Here is a 17,097-nt window from a genome sequence, read left to right on the forward strand (position 1 = left end):
TATGATTATTTACCATCTAGGAGCACCATAAAGAATGGGACATAGTTTTGATTCTCAAGGCGTATAACTGTATCTCCTTGATATTTTTAAAATCTGTCGAAGCTCAGGATGGTAGTGGTTAAACAAAATGGTCAGGAATAGTACTCCTTTTGTCCTCACTATTACCATCTTCCCCAACATACATATAAATCTATACCTGTCATAGGTACACATATTCCATACAACACACATACACACACACACACACACACACTCACACACACACACACTCAGATTCTAAGGCAAAAATCTTTACCAAATGGCATTATGCTATTTGGTAAAGCATAACAAGCAATTGTGTAAAGACTTTCTCATTCTCATAAAGCTATAGTAAGGAGTACAATAAATTTTTGAAAAGAACTATTTATGATTCACTAGTGAGAGAGGTATTTATAGGTCTTTTATAACATCATGCAATTACAACATAAAAAAGTAGAGACTCAGAAAAAGTTGAAAGATGATAGTGATAGTAAAAATCATCTTTCCTCTTTTTGTTGTTGTTTTTAAACAAAGGAAAAAACTGATGCTGAGGAATCACACAAGTACGAGAACTCAGGTCTCTTGGCTCTGAGCCCATTCTGTTATATCCTGCAGTAGAAATATCAGTGCAAGCTGTCCCTAGCATTTAGAAGTTGATATTTCTACCAGATTGTGAAGCTAAACTGTGTAAAGACTTAGAATCTGGAAAGGAAGCTCAGTTGGAAAATATTCCTAAGTGAAAAATGAACCAAGACACAAAAAGTAAGGCCTCCATAAAGAGTGTAATTTTAATAGGAAACAAAAATGCCTAAAAATAAACTATGGAATGAGAAGACTTAGTTGTTACTAATTTAGAGCTATTAGTAACAAAGATATAGACATTAAATAAATACATGGTTTATATCCTGCTTTTGATTGAGTCACAGGAGGAACTATGAATGAGGACATAAGGATAGAATTGAGGCTGCTTTGTGCTTAATTTGACACTGCCCCTTTAATATAAAGAATGCAAAAATGTCAAAACCTGCTATAATTATCTTAATACTAATAATAGAGTTGCTGGCTCTGTTTGGTGAGACTACAAATTCAATTAATTCCAATGCTGGTTCCAATAAGCTCTTTATGAATCTAAAGAAATTATTAACATGGCAAAGTTTGAAAGATTGAATCACAGTAACAATTTCTTGCAAGATTTTTGAAGCTTTGAGCAGGTTTGCTTTCATGAAAATAACAATCTATTAACCTAATGCAGTAGAAAGAGCAAGCTGGGAAGAGAGGGAGCAAAGGGATGGGGGATAAAATAGGGAGGGAATAGCATGCCTCGTTCTTATTTATGCACCAAGTGAAAGTCAATGCCAATGTCAGGTTTTTTTTTTTACCCCAGGCTGACCACAAGAGGATAAATTCTGTTTAGGATCTATTTTCTAAGACTAGGATATTTGACAAGACTGAAAAAAGCTGTGGCCTCTTTTGGGTCCATGTGTGCAACTGTAGATAAACTGGCTCAATCAGTCTGTACATTTGGGCACCAAGATTGGACAAAAGTTTTGAACTGGCATATGTGGTATTGGTGGTGGTGCTGGTGGCAGCAGTGAAGAGTGGTTCTATAATCTGGCAGTAAAGAAAAGAGTGAAAATAATTATTCAAGAAAGCCCTCCAAAAAAAAATAGCAGTAAAGTCTCTACTGGTTAATTAATTGATTAATTTAGGTCTAAATATTATAGGTATCATGGCATAATACTCCTACTTAATTAGGAATCAATACAGTCTTCAAGCCAGGGATAGCTAGAGGCAAGTCCCATCTGTAGCCTGAGTCTTTATACCTTTAAAAAAGTATTTTAGGCTTTCATGCCTGAATTAAATTATTTGCCTCTTCTATTTCACAGGAAGCTATAGGGGCCAACATTTTTCCAGTGTCCTATTACATGGTATAAGAGTTGTGATATCCTTGCTATAAAAATGCCTTCTGCAAGTCATATTGTCACGTTTCCTTCTCTTAGCCATTAAGGATGTTTGTGTATCACATCACCCTAGGCTGGGACAGGTTCCTTCTTGTATGAGTCTGAGCTATTTCTTCAGCCACCCTGGCTGATTGACCACGTACTGATGAGGTAACTGGCCAAGTCTCTCTTTGCTGGACGTGATAGCTCCTGAGGCTTCACCACCAATACTGCCAATTTGCCACATGTCAATTAGCATAAGCTGAGAGCCAGGTGCGGCCTATGGCCTTTTTCTGCAGGGTGACTGCTTGTCTGCTCCGCTCGCATCCCATGACTGCTTTGTTCTGATGTGTAGATGCCTTGGGCTGCTTGCTCAGCACACTGGAAAGGGCTGGTCTTTCCTCCCCTAGTTAGGGACAGGATGGCAGAGCCTGCAGGCAGGGAGCTGTTAGAATGACCATTTCTTAAAGACAATCAAGCCCTTTCTTTATGGTCTTTTCCTGTTTCTCTTCCCCAGGACTCCTTTCTGTATCTATCAGGGATTAAAGTGGTGCCTTAGGCACTTCAAAGTCTAAAGGAAAGTTGGAGGTGGGGGGGGGGGGGCGGAGGGCTTTTGAAAATCCTGTTGCCCCACTCTCCGCTCTGCCTAGTACTTGTGGGTCCGTAGGCCTCACTTCCATCTAGTCTGGCTTTCTTCCTGGAGGAAGGTAGTCATGGGACTGGGGGGCTTGGCTCAAGGGAGTGGGGAAGCTTTTTTCTTTTTTTTTTTTACATTGTACTTATTTTGAGTCATTGGGAGGGGAATGGAGCTTAAAAATACCCTTTTTCCCTAGGAACATAAAAATGTTCATTATAGTAAGTCTGACTAATGATGAGAAGAGAAAATGGAAGGGGGGTAGTAAGAAAACTGACGTCTTGGGTTTTGAGCAGCAGTTAGATGGGTGTGGTCTTCCAGGCGGTGGGGTTTCTCCTGGCTTGCCTTAGCATGATCAGATTTTATCACCGCATTTCTTTTCTGGTTCTTGGAATCAGAGAAGCGAGAGGGATGATTTCTCACATTGCCAGGTGAGTCCTCTGTTTTTATCAGGAGACATATGTGGGAGAATTTTTGGAATCTCCCCGCTTATTATTGTTCTTTCAAGATCCTAAAAAGAGAAGAGGGGAGGAGTAAGAAATCAGAAGGGGAAGTGACTCTGGGCATCCCTAGAGGGAACCTTACCACATAAGGCTGTCCCATGAACACTGCCACCAAGAAGGTGATTTTCTCCAGATCCTGAATTTGACAGGTCCTGAAGTTAAAAAGACCCCAGGATCATGACTGTTGGGTATTGGAAGTGTCCAGTGGGCCAGAAAAACCTATGACACTATGCGAGCAGTCAAGAGGCAGAGAATTGAAGCAAAAAATGCTCAAGTAATCTCTGAAACCCACCCTTAACCAAAGGGTCACTGAGAATGACTGACTACCCAGCACCTTTCCACCTGGTGTTGAGCTAAGGCTGCTTCCAGCAAGCCAGGAAAATAAATAACCTTGGCTTTGGGGTAGAAGAGAATTTGTCTACTTGGTCTCAGCCTGCCTTAGTGATTCCAGTGGCTAGAAGGACAGGATAGGACCTGGGAGAGAGGAAGAATGCTGAGGAGGAAGGCATGCCAAGGAGTTGTTTCTGGCGATGGAGCAGCTGGCATCCTGCTCTCATTGAGATTGGCCGGCCCAGGAGGATCCTAATTACTGCACAACTGCTGCCTCCATAGTCATTGGGACAGGAGCATTGTGGGCCAGGAGAGGTGAGATGGAGCTGGTTAATGCTGAAGAGCATTTGGAATCATTGCTTTTTGCCCCAGCTTCAAATAAGAGGCTATTGCCAGCTGCCTGTTAAGGTTGAACCAGCTGCCACCAAGAAAAGGGCCAGCCTCTTCTTCTGGCTCATCCTCAGGAGGTGCACCAGCTACAGCCTGCAGGTCTCTCTCCTGGTCTTCTGGCCAGAGGGAATGCACAGGCTGCCAGGTAGGCCTTTGGGATAGTTCTCTTTATGGGAGGCCAGAGGGAGAATTTAAAAGTATGGTGAGGGATTCAGAGAGAACAGGGTAGAAAATGAAGCTAGATTAAAAAAACAATGAGACAAGAGTCTTGTGTGGAATTATCCCCAAATCGAAGAGTTATGAAATTTATCATTTAGGGATATTGGTTAGGTGATCTCTTCCATTCAAGTAATCAAGGGAAAATAAAGCTATTTTCCCCTTCCTCAGCCCTTATGCTTCCTGTAAGAGATTCCGCCCTATCCCCTTCTTTGGATAAATACCCAGGTTTAGGGGTGAATAGTCTCTTGGATGGTAATATAAATAGTACCCACTGAGGCCAACTTTCCAACAAACTGTGAGAATTAGCTGGGAGTTTCAGTTTGTTTGCAGGGAAATCTAGAAATAAACCAGGGGTGCTAGAACCAAAGTGAAATGGGCATGAGAGTGGGTGAGGCACCTTTGGAGAAGAATATATGCCCTGCTTTGATTCGCCCGTTTGTTCTTGGTTCAGGAAAATACCAAGACTGGCCATATTCAGGGACTTCTCATGAGGCACTGGTATCCTCTGTAGGTCTTTTGTAGAGTTTTCTGGCTTCTGGTACCAAGGACACTCCTGCGAGAAGACAAGGCATAATGGATTTGTTGGCTGATTTTGTTCCCCTAGGGAGACAGGTGACTGGTTACAACATAGTGCTAACTTTTGGCGAGCTGACTTTCCATGTTGACACTTGGAGTGATTCACTGGGAGAGAAACCTTGTGGAGTCCCAGAATTTAATGGCTTTTTATTCCACTTTATTTTGTTATTCCCTTTTATTCAGCACAGCATTGGTTTTATTGGCCTGTGGCTCCAAAAAAACTGTGCATTACACAGTCGTAGCATTCCCTATTATGTTGTACCTTTGGATTCCCATGTGTAAAGCCAGTCAATGCCATATAGTCTTTTCAGGATCCATCTCTAGATTATGGCTTCTTTCCAGTTGATTCACAAGAGAGCAGGACAATATTGAGAGTGGTAAATATTGGGAGGCCGAGATGTTCACATCCCAGTTTGTTCTATAAAGAGCCACCACAAAATAAACCTGGCTTTGGGGGCACAAACTTTCATTCCCTAGACTCTTCTGTTTATTCCCTCCAAATCCGTTTATCTTGGTTTATGAGTCTAAATGTGATGCTAATAACCATTCCCCTTGAAAAGCATCTCTCACACGTTGCCGTAAGAGATTGAGATCTTAGCTGAACCTTTTACTGAGAACATCTGGAAAAAAAAATATGACTTGAGTCTCTCTTCCACAGTTCTGGAGGTGAAGTAGTAGGCCCTGGGTTTTGAAATTACCAGCAGCTGTAAGAGAGAACTTAGGATTTTGACAGGACGGTGGAATTGGGATTTGAAAAAGGGTAGAAATACCATTTTGAGATGCTATCAACACCATAACATTTCCTGTATGTTCCAGCAGAGTCACTGGGATGGTGCTGTGCTAGACACATTGGGCATGGTTTAAGGGGAAAATGTTAAGCTGTGAGGCAGTTGGTTTTTCCCTTAGATGATAAGCCAAACAGAAAATCTCAGGAAGATGAGAATACAATGGATGTTGGCATTTTAATAAGTATAGTTTTGGAAACATAATTAGAATCATGCATTTGAGAGGCAAAGATTAATTAGTGGAGTAAATGACATCGTATATACATACGTAGCTTATGGCTGGCTCCAGTGCATCATGAATTGGTTAGTATATGCTCACACATGGAATCATTTATGGCACTTTGAGTAGGCAGGATGGAAACCTTGTATCCTGGATAATCTACTATTGACAGACAACATTGGAAAGTTGGCTATCTTTCTTCCTCTACGTCTTAGAGGAAGAAAGATATGGAGGTCTTCCTCTCCATTCTTACCCTTGCAATGTATGGTTTCAGTATTGGGTAGTAGGGATGGGGTTGAGGGTAGAAGTGGATGTCTCCCTGTTTCCCGTCTTCACATGTAGGCTGCTTTGAGGCTGGCTCAGTTCTTTGTAACTTCAAAACTCTGTTTTCCATCTAGGCTAAAGAAATTCCATAAAAAGTTATGTGATTCATGCAAAAGAATGAAATTGGACCCTTACCTAGCACCATATACAAAAATTAACTCAAAATAAATCAAAGACCTAAATGTAAGATCCACAGCTGTAAAACTCTTAGAAGAAAACATAGAGCCAAAGTTTTACCACTTTGGGTTTGGCAATGATTTCTTGGACATGACACCATAGGCACAGGAAACAAAAGAAAAAATAGACAAATTGGTCTTTATGGAAATTAGAAAATTTTGTGCATCAAAAGACAATGTCAACAGAGTAAAAAGGCAACCCACAGAATGGGAGAAAATATTTGCAAATCATATATCTGTTAAGGGATTAATATCCAGAATATATAAAGGACTCTGAAGCTCAACAACAACAACAAAAAACAAACAACCCAGTTCAAAAATTGGCAAAGATCTTGAACAGACATTTCTCTAAGAATGTACTCAAATGGTCAATAAGCACACGAAAAGATGCTCAACATCATTAATCATTAAAGGAAGTGCAAATCAAAACTACAGTGAGATACCACCTCACACCCATTAGGCTGGCTGCTAACAACAGTAACGAGAGCAACACCAATAATAGAACTGGAAACAACAAGTGGTGGCTCGGATGTGAAGAACCTGGAGCCCTCGTGCAGTGTGGGTGGGAATGTAAAATGGTGCAGTTGTGGAAAACAGCATGACGATTCCTCACAAAATTTAAAAATATGATTACCATATGACATGGCAATTCCCACTTCTGGGTATACACCCCCCAAAATTGAAAGCAAGGTCTGGAAGAGATACTTGTATACCCATGTTCACAGCAGCAGTTTTCACAATAGCTAAGATGTGGAAGCAACCTAGAGTCCATGGACAGACAAATCAACAAGTAAAATATGGTATATATTGGGTTGGCCAAAAAGTTCATTTGGGTTTTTCCATAACATCTTAAGGAAAAACCTGAACGAGTTTTACGACATGAAAAGAGTTACGGAGATGGTGGTGATGGTTGCATAACATTACGAATGTATGTAATACCATTGGAATGTACACTTAAAAGTGGGTAAGATAGTAAATTTTATGTTATGCCTATTTTACCACAATAAAAAAATTGGAAAAAAGGTATGTGATTACTTACTATGTTGCCCTTTGTACCCTAATTGGCTTTGTATACACATTTTAAATGTATACACGCACATTTTTATCATAGTTGACAAAACAGCTGATTTAATAAGGTGTTAACTTGGATTTTAGAAAATCTGAGTACTGAACAATAGGTGAAGTTATGTAAATTAGTGTATATAAGTGAATTAATATATAGGCATTACAATTATGTTGACAAATAGAAAGTGCTGAATATGTAATATTAAGTACCAAGACCAGAACACAAAACTATGTACTGTGGTGATCTCATATCTGTAAAAATATGTAGAGAAAATAAACTTACAGGAAATATAACAAAATGTAAACAGTGGTTATCTGTTGGCAGTGAGTTTGAAGGTAATTTTTCTTTTCTGTAAAACACTTTCTTCATAAAACATACTATTTCTATAATCAGAAAAAAATTTTTATAATGAAAAATAGTCATAAAATCAGTATTTTTTGTTTAGATAACATTGGATGTAAGTGTCTCCTTTACACCTGATCAAAGGGTTGACTGACTATACCTGAATTGAGAATCAGACTCCTGGTCAAGAATATACCACTATTATGAAATACATGGTTTCTAAAGGTAAATAAGATCTGTCTTACAATATTTTGACTTCCAGTGCCTTGTGCAGGCACATAATCTGCTGTGAATTGGAGGCCTGCCAACTTGGGCAAAACAGCTTAACACATGAGGTTTATAAGCCTTTCTTCAGTTACTATTGGTAGCATTTTCTTACTCAGATGTAAATACCACAGCTGGTGAAGTGGCAATATTAATTAATGTTGGGAAGTAGGTTGGGGGATATGAAAGAAGAGTCACTAGAACTGTCATAGGCTTCGACTGCAGGTAAAAAGCAGGTGGAAAGGTAGATAATGCTTTTCCTCCACCCTCTGAGAGGATAGATAATATTAACTGTGTCATATGTATAGAGGAGTAAAAAATCTTGCTGTAAGAGCTGACCATGGAGTTTCCTTTATGGGAAAGTTCCATTGTTTGGCTTGCTATCCGTGTTGACAATTTTGGTTGAGGAAAGAAGGCCCTCATGGCCCAGTTGTTATGAATGAGAGAGGTCTTATATAAACAACTCTGCATGAGAATTGAATAGGGCATTTGGAGTATAGGGGCAAGTGAAGTAAGCAGAGAGGAGAAGGAAGGAGGAGGAGGTTAAGTGTGTGTAGGTTGTGGTTGTAATGCAGAGAGTCTTAACAGAAGGCAGGAAAAATTCAGCAGTGGTGGTGGATGACAGCTATGGAACTTGTCCAAAGAGGAACAGAAGCCTCTCTTCTGTTGATCTGTGCCACATTGTAAATAACCATCCCACTTCCTCAGCCAGCATTACCTTGAATTTTCAGTAAAGAGTCTACTACATCCCATCGCCAGGTATAAGTATTCTTTTTGGAAGATCATGAAGAGGGGGCTATATTCCATAAATGGGTTGACATAAAGAGGAAAAGAGAAGAAGAGAGGAGAGAGATATTATTAGGATTTTAGTAGAGAATTGGAACCAAAGATGTCAAGGAAAAACATAAGTTTCCCAAGAACCCCCAGATGTTGAGAGGCATGCTGCACTGTCCAAGATAGTTAGAATGAGATTTGAGATCACAGTCTCAAAGGCAGGGTCACCCCAGTTGACATCTGTGTTACATTTGTACTTTTAGAGAGGCAGATGTTTAATAGTTAACACTTTCAGATTGATTGATTAATTGATTTTTAGCTAACCAAATGCCCAGCCCAGGAAAAGCTCAGTCTGAAGTTTGGATTTATATCAGTTCATAGGTTTAGTCTTTCCCTGCTTGTTTTAAGTAATACAGTTTGTAGATGAGATTTGCAATTGTCAATTATCTGTTCTCCTGCCAATATTAAAAAAAATAGGCACGGAAGAATATAACCATAAAACATTTAATCAGTTACAAGAATGGGGTTTATTTCTCCCTACTGGGTCATGTTTTCCAAATAGTCTTCAGAGAGTTTAAGTTGATTAATATTTGTCATGTCAAAACCACATAATTGCAGTTCAGCCCATTAGTATGCCCATAGTCTTATGGCACAGGACAGAGCAATCAGTTTATCACTAAAACTTCATTTGTTTACTACCCAAATAAATAAAAGAGCAGGATTGGAAATTATGTCAATGCTGTTAGTAGTGATTTTGGGGGCTCTTATTTTCCCTCAGTAATTGAAGTGTTGGATCCAGGATATTTCTACTTGTGAGAGCCAAACCCATGAGTATTCTACTGCAGCACATCCCATCAGCCATTAATCAAGGTATTTAAAAGTGAGGGTGAGAGACCTCATTCTGGACAGTTCAGTTTCTTATTCATGAGTTCAGAGGGTTTTCTTTTTTTAGATGCTTTTTTCCTTTTCCACTCTGTTTTTTATTAGATGATCTCATTTTTTTGGGACCAACGAGGAAAAATGAGTACACAGGGATTATCTGTGCTTAGAAATACACGTTTATGGAAGTGCAATTTCAGGTTGAAGTATTATTAGACAAACTAAGTATGGCATACTAAAAAAGCAGTAGAAAGTAGGAGATTTGGCTTTTAGTTTATACTTTATTTCTTGCAAGCTCTGTGATGTTGGGCAAGTTACTTAGCTTTTCAACTCCTCATTATCTAATTACTGGATGGGGATAATAATACATGTCCTACCTGAAGACACAGGACTAAATGATCACCTGTCTACCTGAGTCATATAGCACTTTCCCTCTATAGCCCCTCACTGTACTATGTTTTTTTTTTTTCATAGCATTTATCACTACCTGATCTTTTACTATAGATATATTTATTTTCTGTTTATCCAAATAGAAAGTAAGCTCCATGAAAACAGCATTCTCTCTGTGTTATTACCAGTGCTAGCGCAGTGACTGGCACATAGTGTGTGATCAAGAATATCTGTTGAAAAGATGAATCCTAGCTGTAAAACCTGGGATTATAAAATGGAATCTGACGCAGCGTGGTGGCTAAGCTTTGTCGTCAAGACATCGTGGTTCAAATCTCAGCCCCACCACTTCCTGGCCGTGTGACCTTGGGTTAGTTAATTAGCTTCTTAGGGTTTCAGTTTTATCTTTTGTCATGGGTAGAATGGGCCTAACAATAGTACCTTACTCTGAGTTGTTATGAGAATAAATAAAATAATTCATGTAAAGTAATCAGCACGGGGTCTGAATTCATTGTCAATTGTCACTGAGTTTCTGGATTCATAAAGCGCGGACTCAGCTTATCCACGCTAGAATGAGAAGATTAGACGGTGCCGCAGTGAAGACTTAGAACGACAAAGGTTTATTGTTGTCATCTCATAACAAATGCTATCTCCTGGTCATCTCAGTTTTGAGGTATAGTTATGTTTGCTGTGTTTGCAGGCTGAATGAAGACTCTTTTACAGTATGACCTCTCGTCACTATCTTACTGCATGGTGAAAGTGACACTCAGGATAGCGGTGAGCCAAGCTGAAGTGGCTGATGAATTACTTTGGAGCCCATGAGTCATGAGGAGCCTGAATAGAATCACTATCTGGGCAGCAATGATGGTGGTGGTGTTGCTAAAATGGGAAGAGGACACAGGCTAATAGGGGGAGAGGACAAAGTCAGGTGGCCCTGAGCTTGTGTGGGACCTAGCAGGACTGGGTTGTGCCTCTGCTCAGAGCTGAGCCTATTCCCCTGCCGCTTTAGACCCATGGAAACCTTGATAGTGAAAGGAGATTAGGGATGAGGAATGGGAAAAGGGAGGAAGCTAACATTTACTTAGTACCCCTGTTTGTCACGTACTGTCAACACTGTCAATAACGTAAACAGTTGTTATCTCATCCAGTCTTTATAATAACCCTTGAAATAAACATTTTGTTTATTTAATAAAGACCTGAGGCTGAAGAAGGTTAAACAACTCATTCAGGGTCAGCAGCAAGCAAGAGATGGTCCAGAAGTTTGAATTTAGACCTCTCTGACTCCAAAGACTGTGTCTTTCATTACGGAGGTCTGACTTCCAGAGAAAGGGTCAGTACTTGGGTCTGAGAAGCCCATGTGGAGAACGGGCAGCAGCGGGGACCCTGAGCAAACTGCCTTCTCCAGCCCCGCTCAGCATCCACACTGGGCACGACTCAAAGCAGAAACACACAGGCTGCCAGAGAAGCAGGTGTGACAACAACTGTTTCAGTTATTGACCTGGCCCCTCACTCCTTGACTGTGATGATTTAGGTGCTCTTCCTGTACATTCCCATAAATCATTTGTGAGTGAACCTCGCTCTGTACCCGACACATTGTTTTCTACCTGCTTCCTTCTGTGTCTGCCTTCTACTCTAGTATGTGATCTCCTTCGTCATCATTTTGTCCTTAATACCTGATAATATTGCATGTCACATGGTTGGTGTTCAGAGTTGATGCAGAGCTGAGTGAAGGTAATGGATGGGAGTAATGGTTGGAGTCGGTCTCGAAGATATCAGCAGCTCATGTCTTCCTTTTATGATGACTGTTTTAATATCTTCCCTTCCATGACCTTCTCCCCTCCTGCCCCCTACCCTTCTTGCTTGTACACAGGAATAAAACTGGTTACAAAAGCAAGGCCACTGTTTTTTCTGCTTGAGGGCCTAAGAAGAAGGTGGTGGAGGTCGTGGACCCAGGGCTGTTTTGCGTCGCAGTTAAGTCTACTCTGGACAGGCCAAGAGGTTATGCATAGGTTACAAATGGTTTGCCAGAACTGGAAAATATCACAGAGGCTGATGACTTGAGAGATGCAGGGTATGTAAGAGGCCAGATCCAGTGATCACGGGCAAGAAATAAACTTAGGCGTTGAGGTTGCTCCTTATGGTATTTTCTTTGGTTAAGCGTCATATTTTAATTGACTGCCAGCAATTTTTATGTGTATATTATAAACTCCTGCCCTGAAGCTTAGATTAGGGAGCCAGTTTAGCGGAGCAGTTATGAGCATGTATTCTGGAGGCATTATGCGTTCAAATCTGGGTCCGCCACTTCCTGGCTCTGCTTGACTTTGTTAAATTTACCTGAACTCTGTACCTCAGTTTCCTCATCTGTAAAATGGCAGTGCTCTGAGGACTAAATGAGTTAATACATACGACACACTGAGAACCAGGCCTGACACTTAGGAAGCATTACTGAGTGCATTATTATTATAATTATTAGTACTATTATGCAGTCTTCAAAACTTCACAGCAGCATTGTAATGCGGATTTCAAAACTTTGATGATTTGCCTGTCCAGCAAGATACATTGGAGACCACTGTCCACAATCGTTCCTAGTTTTAAAGAATGGAAAAAGCAAATGACTAGTGGATAACTTAGTATAGTGGAACAGTCACTAGACTCCACCGGATTTAGAGTTGAAAGTTCTACCACTCTAGCAGCATGATCTTGGAAAAGTACCTTCAGCCCCTGGTCTCAATTTTCTTTCCTTTCCTTTAAAATGAAAGGGTTGAATTAGATCTACGCTGACAAGTAAGTGCAAACAAACCGCTAGTCCACCCACCTGTGGCCATGGAAGTCCTGGCGAATAGACACATCGGCATACTTGAGACTGGTAGATAGTAACACTTGAGAAACAAAGCATTGTAGAACCAGAGAAAGTGAATGTTTTGACAATATCAGGAAGGAAGAATTTTGAACATCCAGACTACTTCCTTACTGGATCTTATTTCAACCACTTGGAAATTTTCTTCCAGAGTCTAAAGAGCAAGATTGCTACACGCATGAAAAATAGACTGAATTTGCTTACTCGTAACCAGTTAAAGCACTAGCTTTAGCTTTCTACTGACCCAGAGGTGAAGGTTTTGCGAGGGATTTGGGTCCGCAGTTCTGCATTCATCAAGAACCGAATGCCCCAGTAGAAAACTCTAGACTCCTCGCTGTGAAAGCAGTGAGGGAAAGGCCTTTGCTGCTGGCGTCAAAGGTGTTCTTTTTTGTTCTGAAGTTTCGACCATAACTTCATTGCCATGCTTGTATTACTTATACCATTTATAGGTCCACATTTTCTTTGGCAATTCTATAAAAACCAATTCTATACAAACCTGGAAATGCAAAGAACTCTCTTGCTGGGAAGTGCTGGTACTACTGGAGCAGTTTTGGGCTTTCCTTAAAATTAGATTTGTTTAAGCTTCTCATTTGCAATTTTTTTTTTTTTTAAATAGGAAAGTCTTTTCTCTTTGTGGTTCTTTGAGACAGTAGGTGAAACTAGAGCCAAAAGACGGTAGCAGGAGAAATAAAGCAAACCAGTTATTGGGTGGTCGGGTTAATAGAGTAAGGTTAGGGAAGTGAGTCTTCTAGTTCTACCAGTTTTGTAAACTTACCCACACCCACCCCCCGCCCCCGCCCCCGCCATGTGTTAGCATCCTTGTATGTCTGTCGTTAAGTTTATCAAAACTTTGCTTGGAAAAAATGAAGAAACCTGCTTAGGAACCTGACCTACTCACTAGCTCTTAGGGGCAAGTGACTGCTTGCTCTTAAAGTGCCTACTCATTTGGACATCAGCCTGCTGTCCAGGCGTGGCCAAGCGTGATGAAATCACTCCCTGAAGAGCTGATTATCACCCACCGTGATAATCATGGGGCAGCTGACATCTGAGCACTGGCTAAGCGTTAAGTGCTTGGCCACGCACACCATGCGCTTCCTCTGTTAGTCTCACAACGCCCTTCTGCGTTCGGGATGACTGACGTTCCCATCTTATGGATGGGGCATCTGAGGCTTAGGCTAGTCAGGTAACTCAAGTAACAGATGGGCTCATGCAGCCAGTATGTCTGGAGCTGGAATGTTGACTCTACAGGCCACGCTATTGACCAATTTATTATCAACAGTATTCCAGCATTTTTCTGAGGACAACATTTGATAAGGGTTGTTTGATGACACAGTGAAATACCATAATTGACAAGAGGGATGGAGGGGGTCCAGTGTTTTTGTTTGTCCTATAAATGGCATACCCTATTTTCTTTCTTTTTATAAATTTATTTATTTATTTTTGGCTGTGTTGGGTCTTCATTGCTGTGCATGGGCTTTTCTCTAGTTGTGGCGAGCGGGGGCTACTCTTCGTTGTGGTGTGTGGGCTTCTTACTGCGGTGGCTTCTCTTGTTGCAGAGCACGGGCTCTAGGTGCACAGGCTTCAGTAGTTGTGGCACACGGACTTCAGTAGTTGGGCTCTCGGGCTCTAGAGCGCAAGCTCAGTAGGTGCGGTGCACAGGCTTAGTTGCTCCGCGGCATGTGGGATCTTGCCGGACCAGGGCTCGAACCCGTGTCCCCTGCATTGGCAGGCGGATTCTTAACCATTGTGCCACCAAGGAAGTCCCGACATACCCTATTTTCTTGAGTCTCTGCTTCTTCTGTTTGATTATGTTTATGTCTTGAGATCAATGGGTTCTCCTCAAAAGTGTGATAAGAAATCTGAGAAGGAAGCAACCGTGCAGAAGAAAGGGAACTATGACAGACCGATAGTGAGTGTGGAAATGAAAACACAGAGGTGTCCCTAAAGTCTAATCGCTAGTATTATACTCCAGAGAGAAACTTTGACACTAAGCATCAAGAATTCAACCCTCCTCATCATTTCACCTATTGGGCATATAGTTTGTGCGGAGATTACAACCTGAATCTTCTTAGGTACCTCTGGTTTCTGACACAGCAACAGCCTTTGAATCACTGAGTGTTTTTTTCACTGCTGCTTAATCTCTGATGCAGCCAATTTATAGACGGGAGGAGTTTTTACTTTATCTGTTCCAACCACACTCCCACTTTCTGCCTTTGTATAAGGAAGAAGCTTCGACTCCGTTGCTCGGTGCAGGTTTGCTGATGTGTGTGCACCGTTGTGTGTGTGCATCTGGATATTCTTGAAGATGCCGGAAACAATGGTGAAAAGTGTGGGAGGGCGAAGACCTTTATTGCGTAACAAACCGAAGGCACCAAGGAGGCTGCGTTTGTTGTGAGTTAAAAGGTTTATACAAAGATTTTCTTAGTAATGTCTAAGATTTTAATAGGGTAATTAACCTTTCTAAGTGTTAGTGCCGGATTATGGGATCAGCTATTATCCCTGGCTGCAGAGTAATCCTTTGTGTGTTGCTATGAGCAGGACTAAGTGAAGAGAATACTCAGGTTGCCAAACAAAGATATGGCCGCAGCTAGCTTGTTTAGGTTTTTAAATGCATTTTCTGGTGCAGTTAAAAGAACCCATGTTTCTGTGGGACTATCATTGCCCTTTTATAGCCATTGAGTGGAGGGGAAAGACAGAGAAATAAATATACATGCTTTGTGCTTTTTATTCCTTAACAACTAATTATTATTTTTAAAATAATGACAGGCATAATCATTGGAGACTTTATTTTAAGCCAGAAAATACAATTTAACAGGAAGAAAGACCTGCAGGAATAGGGCAAAAGGTTTTCATCTAATTCTAAAAGCTCTGCCTCTTTCTCTTTCCTTAACTGAAGTTAGTGAAAATGGCCAAACAGTCCAGCAAGCCAATAAAAATCGAAGGGGAAACACGGCAGCTAATGAGACTTGGCTATAGCCTTTAATCAAGATTGATTATTTAATGTAGCCAATCAAAATATTGATTACAGATAGATGACTTTGTTGTGTGTGTGTGTGTGTATATATATATATATATATATATATATATATATATATATATATATATATATATATAAAAAGTTCAGGACATACTATACAATGTGCATTGAACCCTAAAGGTATAATGATGGTGTTGCAATTCAGCCAGTGGCCTCTGCTCTGGCTTTGCTTAAACTTCCCCTTAGCTTTGACTAGGATTCTGCTCTGACCGTGTAAATGAAGTTATTCAGGACTCTATGTCTATTGGTTTGGCAATTGGTTGTAGTTACTGCTAATTTTCCCCAAACTGCTCCAACTATTTTGTTTACATGAACTCTTGTAATTCTCAGCTGTTGTATCACTGCTCAGGTAAAAAATAGTTCTCTTTTGGATTGTTACTCCTTCCCTGTCCATGGGGCCACACTCTTTGTGTTGGCTCCGCTGTTACGATTGGCTGCTTAGCATAGGAAGGGTCACTAGGTTTGTTCTTTCTTGAACAGTGTCTGTATTTTGGCCTTAAATTCTACTTACGAGTGAGATCCACCAGAGAATGTTGGTGGGTGGTGGGGAGACGTTCTGTAATTTATTTGCCTTTTATATAGAAATAATATGAGGATGATGACTTACACAAGATGTACCTAGTATTTTCCTGTGCAGGGCAGAGCAATGTGTTTTATGGAGAATTTTAAGGATGAGGAAGAACTTGGACTGGGTGTTCTGGTGATCTTAAAGTCACATCCGTGCTTTAGCTATATCCATATATATAGTTATGTCTCTCTCTCTCTATCAAGAGGCCAAACTTCCAGCACCTGAGCTGTTGGGAAGAAGGCCTGTGGAGAAGGGAGATATGCTCATGAGAGTAGGATGATGATCAGGGTGCATGTGAATATCAGTCACCCTGCATGCCACCCAGAATGGCTCATGCAGCAGTTTGGGCTGGGGTGCCTGCCAGTGTAGTGTAGCCCCCATATATTAGGTGATGCTCGCCAGTGACATTCTCAGACTGCTGCTATCATTGGGCGAAATATTACCCAAGGACAGTCATGATATTATCCAATGAAGGTCGAATAAGAAATTGTGTTTCCTGGCTAAAGGGGGTTAAAATGCTCTTTTATTATCACACCACACAGAATACTGGTCATGGTGGAGGAGGGATGAATCAGGGTGGTATTTGTAAAAAAGTGAGTGAGAGAGCTACAGAATCAAGCAGTCATTTCTATTAATAAGTAAAGGCAGCAGTCAACATTTTGCACACTTTGTACATTTTGCACAGCATATTGATGGGAGAAAAATCTCCTGGAGGAATCAATTTATAAAGACTCATGATTTAAAATGAGTTGCTTAGTCTTTATGGATGAAAAGCTTGAGCTTTGGGGACAGCTCTTAGGGACAAGCA

At 40.8% G+C, this 17,097-nt stretch overlaps 2 long non-coding RNA genes across 2 annotated transcripts in view; both read left to right on the forward strand.

Moving 5' to 3' along the window:
- The window catches only part of LOC309638856, a 164,542-nt gene that overhangs the window by 108,236 nt on the left and 39,209 nt on the right, over window positions 1-17,097 (forward strand). The gene's annotated exons all lie outside the window — the stretch shown is intronic.
- LOC309638877 lies at window positions 577-9,976 on the forward strand. The gene is made up of 2 exons (XR_014251379.1): window positions 577-3,960; window positions 6,014-9,976. It is a non-coding gene; the product is annotated as an uncharacterized lncRNA (long non-coding RNA).

This window comes from Balaenoptera physalus (genome assembly GCF_965194825.1).
Source record: "Balaenoptera physalus genome assembly, chromosome: 11".
Taxonomy (NCBI): domain Eukaryota; kingdom Metazoa; phylum Chordata; class Mammalia; order Artiodactyla; family Balaenopteridae; genus Balaenoptera; species Balaenoptera physalus.